Below are 9124 nucleotides of genomic sequence, written 5' to 3'. Positions count from 1 at the left end.
TATTTAAAATTCTTGGGTTATTACAGCAGCCAACTTGTCTTCACACATGATTTGGCTAATAGAAAGTTAAGCTCAAATCTGTGTGATAGAACTTGCGTGAACCCAACATACCCTCACATATGGTTTGGCTGATAGAATGCCAAAGCCAATTTTGAGAAACAAATCTTATGTGGAAGCAATAGACTATCACACATGAAATGGCTCTCTTTAAACCTAGTCTGTTTGGGAAGACAAATCACACATGGAAAACAACAACACTCATACGTAAAATACCAAGTTGCAAAAGTTAAAACATCCTGGGATACATATCACACGTGGAACTACTATGCACTCAAGCAAGATTTTGCATGATCAAGAGATATGGATTTGTGAATCATAGATCACATAAGTGTACAAATTGAACTTGGCTTAAGTTGATTTATGACTCAATTTGGCAAGATGTGTTCAAGAGGACTAATGACAAATCACATGTGGTTACCCTCTACTCTCACGTGTGAAATAGTTTTTGACAAAATGCAATGAAATACAACTTGACAAAATTTGGTTGCAGACTAAATGGTTGCTTGCATGATTTAGAACACAAAAGCAATGTCAAGACATCCCATAAACACAAGTGACAAATTACATGTGGATCACTCTCTGATTCTCGCCTAAAACATCAATTAGTATGTTTATAATGCTAAATCCCATGAGTGAGCATGTAGAATCACACATGATTCTATAGTTCATAATGAACTCATCTTCTATGAACTACTACAAGCTAGAATGACATAACTAGCAAGCTTGAACGCATTAAGATGAGTCTTATTGTGCATAAATGAGTTTTATGAGCTAAAGATGATACATTTATCTTAATGATAATGAAATATAATTAAGCTTTCAAAGTTTTTATATTGAATCTAAGAGAATTTAAATGACTTATCCTATAGTTCTTTATCTTCTCTTGATTCTTCATGCTCTTAAAGTTTTATGTTCATCCATGATTCTTTATTTATTTGCATATATATTTCTCTTCTCGTGGCTTTGTAATCATCAAAACATATGATCCAATAAAAAGTAATAAGACTGGGCAAATCATAGCCTATTGAGGAAATAGCAACGTGAATAAAGAAATATGAGCTATAAAAAATTTGAATCTAAACATAATCACGCCACCATAAAGTAAGGCCTCTGCTATGGCCTTTAGGAGATTTATAGAAACACTACTATAAAATATACATTTTACATTTCTCAATTCACTTCACTTTTTGTAAAAGTGACATAAAAAATAAAGACGGTGGCAATTTTATAAATAAATGTTGAATATATAAGATTATTCACGTCCCTTTTTTTTTTAAAAAAAAAGCGAGGTGGTAAGTTATCCACGTTTCTTTTTTAAAAAAATGACATAAAAAATGTTCAAAATTTAATAATTTAAAATAATTTATTTTCTACAATCCACGTCGCTTTTTTAAAAAAAAGGGAATGTGGATTGTAAAAAATAAATTATTTTAAATTATTAAATTCTGGACATTTTTCACCTCATTTTTTTAAAAAAGAGATGTGGATAACTTACCACGTAGCTTTTTTTTAAAAGAGATGCGGATTATAAAAAATAAATTATTCTAAATTATTAAATTCTAGACATTTTTCATGTTGCTTTTTTAAAAAAGGGATGTAAATGACTTACCACGTCGCTTTTAAAAAAAAAGAATGTGGATTATAGAAAATAAATTATTCTAAATTATTAAATTCTAGACATTTTTCATGTTGCTTTTTTAAAAAAGGGATGTAAATGACTTACCACGTCGCTTTTAAAAAAAAAGAATGTGGATTATAGAAAATAAATTATTCTAAATTATTAAATTTTGAACATTTTTCACGTCACTTTTTTAAAAAAGGAATGTGAATTTCAGTCAACTTTTTAAAATTAGATTGAGCTCCTCCCTTGCTCCATCATTCTGTAATTTGAAATCTAACTCCTCTCCCTCTTTCCTTTTAATGGTAGCACGTTTCTCTTCTCCTCCCCATTGCAGATCTCTCCTCTCCTGCACACAACAACTCTCTCTTCTCCTTCCCACTGCATCGAGACCCACAGCATCGAGATCTATGGGCCTACAAATTGAATAAAGACCCAAGGCTAACGTTCAACGGTGAGCATTCAACAAGCAACTCTCTCTTCCCCTCCTCTTTCTCCCATTCGATGAACAGCTTCGAGACCTACGTTCAAGATTCACGGCTTCTCCTCCTATTTCCCCTAAGCTAGCAAGCAATATTTGGTTAGTATCATTTTCACCCACAAACCCTTTTTCTTTGTAGATATTTCTAACCTCTGCTTGAGCATTCTCCATTATCTTTGGTTTTTTCATCAATTTTGGAATAGTTTTATTTTTCTTTTATTTTGCTTTTAGGTCTGTGAAATCTATAGCTAGCTGAAATGATAAAATGAGAATGGTAGATATTTAAATAAATTATTTTAATATTTTTTTAGGATAAACCATGTCCCTTTTTGTGAAAAAAGGATGTGGATTATCCAGAAATTACATCCCTTTTTTACAAAAAGCGACATGGTTTCTCCAAAATTTACGTCCCTCATAAAAGTGACGTAAATAAGTCAACTTTTTATATTGCCCGGAGCTATGTCCCCCATAATAGGGACATGAAATGCCCTAAAAAAGCGACGAAAATATCTTTTTTTGTAGTAGTGAAACTACCTGCCATACCTATCTTTTTGATTTTTTTTCTTTATGTACCACCATTTTTGTCTCCATTAAGTAAACATTGGTTGGTTTATTATTTTGGCACACTTCCTTTAAGTTTTGGACTGCCAAGGAGGTACGCACCCCTTGGCAGTTCCAAGATAGCAATATCATTGAGGCCTGGTGACTATTCTAGGCCAGTCACCTTTGCCTTTATGATTATCTTGACTAGTGGATGGACCTTTAAAAATGAACTAATTTTTTGGAAAATCCACAGATGTACTCACAGGGACATCAACAAGATTATTCCCTTCACTGTAGATATTACCCATTAAATTCTTCTTAGCTTTGCACTTCAATTTTCCTTTCCTCCTTGTACTAAGAATCATCATCATTTCCAGTGTGAAGATAGTTTTGTCACCAAAAAGGTCACGTCTCTTCTTATTCTCTCTAGGAATACTTGGTTCTGAAGGACTTCGTTTGACAAAGGTCATTTGCATAACCATATCAGAAAACACAACCGCTTCACTAAAAGGGACTGTCTCCTTACCTCTTTTTCCCTCTTTTTATGGAGAGCTGACAGTGTAGGCTAGTTAGGTTACATGCTTGGGAGGAGAAGTCACTTCTTCAATTTTATACCTCCTTTACGAACTATTCTTGCACCCCTGCATTTTATCAGTTTCGTGTCCATCATGCTAGGGCCATTGACATCTTCATCACAAAGTTTGCTCTTTAATCTTTCAGCCCAATTAGGATCCACTTCCATATGAGATGTTGTTGGGCCTTAAGAGAAGTGGCTTAAATACAATTATCATCTTCAACTGGATTACTACTACTACCAGCGACACTTACCTCACCTTCCACCCCCTGTTGACTAAGAGTCTGCATTATTGTCAGATTAAGCTTGCCCTTTCATCACAGTGTGGGGAGATCGTACTACAAGATGGTCGTACTGGGCTGCCAAACAGACCCTTCTATCCCCTTTCATGCATTGTACCCTCATGCTTACAAACAGTTGTGCCCTCATGCGCCTGTGGTTGGTGATAATTGCAAGCCCACCAATCTTGATCAACAATGACTATGGCTTCATCCCAATTCTTGACAGAAGCTGTACTAATCCATACCCCCGTACATAGGCTCAAGTGGATTCGTTTATGCCGTACACAACATTCTTCAGAGCAAGCCCTTCGTTTTGTTGAGAATGATTAAATTGCATTAGATGTTGCTATCCAAGAGGTATCTATTCCTACAATTCTATAAAGGGCCTAACTTGTCTGATCACTCAAATAAAAAGTTTATTGTTCGAACTCTAATGTTTGATTGTTATCTCTTGACACCTATATTTTAAAAGTAAGACTTGTTAACAATAAGACTCTCCTACAATTCTTTTAGTACATAAAGATTGATTCTTAGTTTCTTACCACTCAAGTAAGTGTAGAGGCTTCACAGGTTTTACTTTTGACCTATGATCCATGTACTTATTTCTAATTTGCAAAGTACCATACATGCATATATATATATATATATAATATATTATATATATATATTTATAATCAAATAAATGCATATGATGGACTTTTAATGTCTATTTAGCTGTCAACACATTCTTTTGATCAAGCTTTAATGTAAATAACTAGACTTTGAGTCACTATTAGCGCCAAATTTTATTCTAAATGGGAAGTCATTCTTTGTTCTAATATATATATATATATATATAAAATAGGTTTGATTGGGATAATTTGAGATAAAAAATTGCTAGAGTTTTGGTGGTGATAATAGTGAAATTTAACTAATGTGTCGCAATTCTCAAGTTTGAGGTTGAAAATTAACACATGTTAATTTTGTTTGTAGTCTTTGAAGCAATCCACATGTCTTAATGCTCTGAAGTCAAGATGGTATATTAAATATTAAATATTAGGTATGTTGATTCTATTTTATCTTATGGAAAAGAAACGCTTATTTGACTAATATTTTTGTTCTGTTGTTGAGAATGCATAGGTTCGATCTAGAGCTTGAGAAATTGAAACTTTGTCATTATGACTTGATTCCTTTGCCTTGAAAAGATTCCTTGTGCTTCAAAATTAGTCATGTGTCATAAATATTTTTTTTGTTTAAAGCAATGAAAAATACGATCGGTAAATCTATCGCAACACTACTACAAAATAAGCTTACAGGAGCGCTTTTTTTTTTTTATCTTAGGGAGCGCTTCAAAAGCGCTCCCGTATCGAGCGCTCTGAAATGTACAGGAGCGCTTAAAAAAGCGCTCCTATATGTACGCTATACAGGAGCGCTTTTCTAAAAGCGCTTCCGTAAGATCCGGTTGTATAGGAGTGCTCTCTATAGGCCTACAGGAGCGCTCCCGTATGCTGCTTACCAGAGCGCTCCTGAATGAGGCGTATGGGAGCGCTCCTACAAAGAGCGCTCCCGTATGCTAACTTACCGGAGCGCTCTCTTAAGGAGTGCTCCGTAAGTTACTTTACAGGAGCGCTCTTTAAATGAGCGCTCCCGTATATTATATTTAATTTTTTTTAAATCAAATTTTTCAAATTTCTCCTTTTACATATCTTTAACAATGGCAAATCATAATATCAAAAACTAATTTAAAAATAATATCAACATAAAAATTTATATACAAGAAAAGAATTTGAAACTGATACAACAATTTCAATTTTCTAACTAACCTAGTTTAATTTCTAACAAGCCTAACAAATGAAACTATTGTTATTTTTTTAACATTGAAATCTAACTTCCTATCACAAACAGCCAATAATATATTCTGACCATTCTTCAACTAAATCTTCTATTTGCTCCATAGTAAAATGCGAATATCTTGCTCCAACAAAATACTACACAAGATATGAAAGCAATATATAAGTAATTAACATTATATTAACTTAATTTCAAAACTTTTGACTTACATTTTCAGGAATGATCAACTCTTGTTGTGTGATTACTTCTCTCATAAACTTCATAACATAGTATCCACACTCCCAACCTTGTAATTGTGTAGGTACCTATAAATAAAACAAAAGATGTTATTATCAAATATGGTAGAAATAAATTCTAACTTATTTAAAATACTTCAGTGATGAAGTTATATAATGATACAAGTATTTGCTGTCGAAAATCCGGCAGAGTCTCCCCTATAACTTGGAAGTTCCAGAATTTTTCAAAATTCTACATCAATCCAGAACAACATATTCAGAATAAAAAACATAAAATATCAATCAAACAATCATTTAGATATGTACCAACTTTTTTTATTAAGAAAATAATACAAACCTTTATTCTTTTCCATGAATAAAACTCAACAGGATCAGGTCTTTTGGTGTTTGGAGGGAGACCTTCACCTCCTCGATAACGTGCTACAGCCCTATTATATAATGATTAAGCATACCAAGTAAAAATTAATTGTTATAATAAACATATATAAAGAATATAGAACTAAAAACTTACTGATTAAATAATATTCTCATAGATTTGTAGTTCTTAAAGTCACTATCTCTTAATGAATCAAGATAATAAATCACAGGGACGAATGGATTGATACAAACAAGCACCCAATGTTGCCTGAAAAAATAAAATATTTCATTAACTAAAATATCAACTAAAGTAAAAATAAACAATAATAACAATTTACCCTGGATTGTGAGGAGCTAAAAATAACATGTTTCTTTTGCCTTTGGCTTTGAATGCATCAGTAATCTTTTGAGAATGGTACTCAACACTGTAGGTACTAGTGTTGTGCGGGCTAATAAATGAAAATTTTGTTATCAATGAGCCCGGCACCACAAAAGTATGATATAAGTACCTAAAATGAAAACAAATAGAATCATTCACAACTAAAATTAAATAAATACCACAATAAGTAATAAAATTGAGAAAGTACCTGATGTATAAACTAATTTGTGTGGTTTGTAGCCAATCCTTGGTCAGAATCTCGTTAATATTTTCAGCTGCTAATTTTTCGCTAATTATTTCACCATAAATCTCTTTTCAAATTCTACTTCACGGATCTCATTTTTAAATGTTGTTCGCATAATCACTTCAAGTTCATTTTGATGAGGATATTTCAACTGAGTAGATTCTGTGCTGGTCTTCCCTGCCTTAGTCACAGAGGTAGATCCTTTCGACGGCTTTCCTTTCGCTTTGATTGGCTTCTTTACAACTTTTTTAAATTTTGAGGACTACAAGATGTAAAATGGATTGGTAAGGCCGTAAAAAAACATGAATGATTTTAAAGAACCATCAATTATTATACCTGTAACTTAATGAGCTTTGAAGGCCAAGCCACATAAGTTCCAACGGCACATCAAATCATGAATATATCCTCATCTTCTATTTGCACTGGCAACTCAGCATCATTTTCTATTGGAATAGTTATAGTCACCTTTAAGTGATCAGCAGGCAACGGTCTGGAGTGTATAATAACACTATTGTCATTATACACAGATCCGAGTGCCACAACACGACAATGTGGTGATTCTAACCATAATTGACATTGAGACTCGCCCTAAAAATTAAAAATTAATATTTTAAAAAAATGTGAAGCATAATTTGTGAATAAAAAGAAGATAATAGAAAGAAAAATTATAACCTTAGGAAAGTCTTCTTTAGTATGGAAGGAGCAACTATCTTTATCACTAGGGCTACCTTGTGGCACATTTATAACTCCAATCATTTGCTCAAATCTCTTTTCCATTTGAGCTTGAAATTTTTTTTCCATTCTCGCCTCCATTTCTGCCATCCTCGCATTAAAATCATCTTCAGTAAAATTTTAGACCGACGTCCAAAGTAGGTGCCCTGAGAAATGCCAAATCCGACTCCTCTAACACGACCAGAGACCTCTGGAGCTCCCAATGCCCTACCAAGGACATCCACATGCTCCCCTACATCATCTTGTGATATTGATTGTGATAATGCTTCCTGTTGAACAAATTAAACTAATTATTAAGTAAATAATGTAAATAAAGTAATACACTAAAATATAATACTCACACAATCCTCCCAGACTTTTCGAGTGCGTTCATCAGGTAATTTTCCTTCTTTATCTTCTCGAGCAGTCTTCCAAACAAGAGCTCGAGAAATTGGAGCATTAGGTCCAACTTCTTCCCTCTATTTAAAGAAGATATTACAATAATTAAAAAACATTTCCTTATATATATATAATAAGTAATCAACAGACGATATTAATTGAAACTTACCAAACCATGTTCAATATCTGGATAGCTCTTTCTTCCTGCTCTATATTGAAAAGGAGTACTTACGGCTCTAGAGCGATTGACCTGGCTGATCTGTTGAAATTCAGGCTGTTGGCGCATTTTAATAAATTCATCCCAATGCTCTTGCTGGATCTCTGGATACATTTTAGGAGGATGAGGATTGAATTCTTCATTTGCATCTTTTAGATGATATGTTGTGAGGGTAGCTCGAAACTTTCTATGAGCATATGCTGCTTTTCTCATGATATAATGCCTATGACTCTCATCCAGGTCAAAAGATATACACAAATCTTCCCATATATTATTTTTTGCTTCTTCAAGCTGTGGGTCATTTTTCTTTCTCCAGTCTGCAATGCAACAAGGAACATAATGACGAGCTAAGACCCCTATGTAACTGGCCAACTGAGGAGACTTAACTAATTGGCCCCTATCATTCCAATTTACTGGTAATTTACGACCAGCTGCTCGAGCCCGTATTACTTGCTTTCATAACAGTTTTACCCCGTTTAACCTCCTTGAATGCTTCTTCTTCAGTGGGTGGAGCATCACCACTATTCTCAGGTGGGGTAGCCATATACCTGAAAAATTTAGCAATAAAAAAAAAATTAACAACTAAAAATAAATTTTTAACAATTAAAAGAAAATTTAAATAAAGAACTTACAAGTGTTAAAATTATTTTTTCTTTTTTTTTTTTTTTTCTTTGTGTGTTCTACATATCCTCATCAATCCAAATCCCTTCAGCGTGATCTTCTCTGATATAGAAGGCATTATCCCCAGTTGAAACATCAAATGTCTGCGATGTTCCCATGAAAGGGTCATCCTCAACATTGAAATCTTCATCCTCTTCATTACCCACTATTTTATTTTGTTAAAAGAACAATCGACCAATTTTTATGCGCTGGATCTGACACATAAAACACTTGTCGAGCTTGTGATGCCAAAATGAATGGTTCATCTTTATAAGCCACCTTATTAAGATCTACTTGAATAAAACCTAACTCGTCAATTCGAAAGCTTTTTATTGTCAACCCACGTGCAACAAAAGACAGGTTCACGAAACTTGATATAATCCAATTCCCAAATGTGCTCTATAATCCCAAAATATGACATCATTGCATAAATTGGGTTCTTGTCTTTAAAACTAGAGACATGCATTGATTGAGCTTTAAGCGTTACACACACTATTTTGCATAGTGCTCCGAGCATCTTGGCTTTTCGTATAA

General features: G+C 33.5%; 1 long non-coding RNA gene across 1 annotated transcript; it reads right to left on the bottom strand.

Annotated features, from left to right (window-relative positions):
- Positions 1–5160: 5160 nt before the first annotated feature.
- On the bottom strand, positions 5161–6611 carry LOC129285211 (uncharacterized). Its single transcript, XR_008587111.1, has 4 exons — positions 6319–6611; positions 5961–6248; positions 5597–5692; positions 5161–5524 (listed from the first exon to the last, which is right to left on the bottom strand). It is a non-coding gene; the product is annotated as an uncharacterized LOC129285211 (long non-coding RNA).
- Positions 6612–9124: the final 2513 nt, after the last annotated feature.

This window comes from Prosopis cineraria, unplaced genomic scaffold (assembly GCF_029017545.1).
Source record: "Prosopis cineraria cultivar Desert tree isolate PC_DT_omini unplaced genomic scaffold, ASM2901754v1 PC11, whole genome shotgun sequence".
Lineage (NCBI taxonomy): Eukaryota > Viridiplantae > Streptophyta > Magnoliopsida > Fabales > Fabaceae > Prosopis > Prosopis cineraria.
The sequence above is the reverse complement of the archived record's forward strand: the minus strand, read 5'-3'. Positions and strand labels throughout refer to the sequence as shown.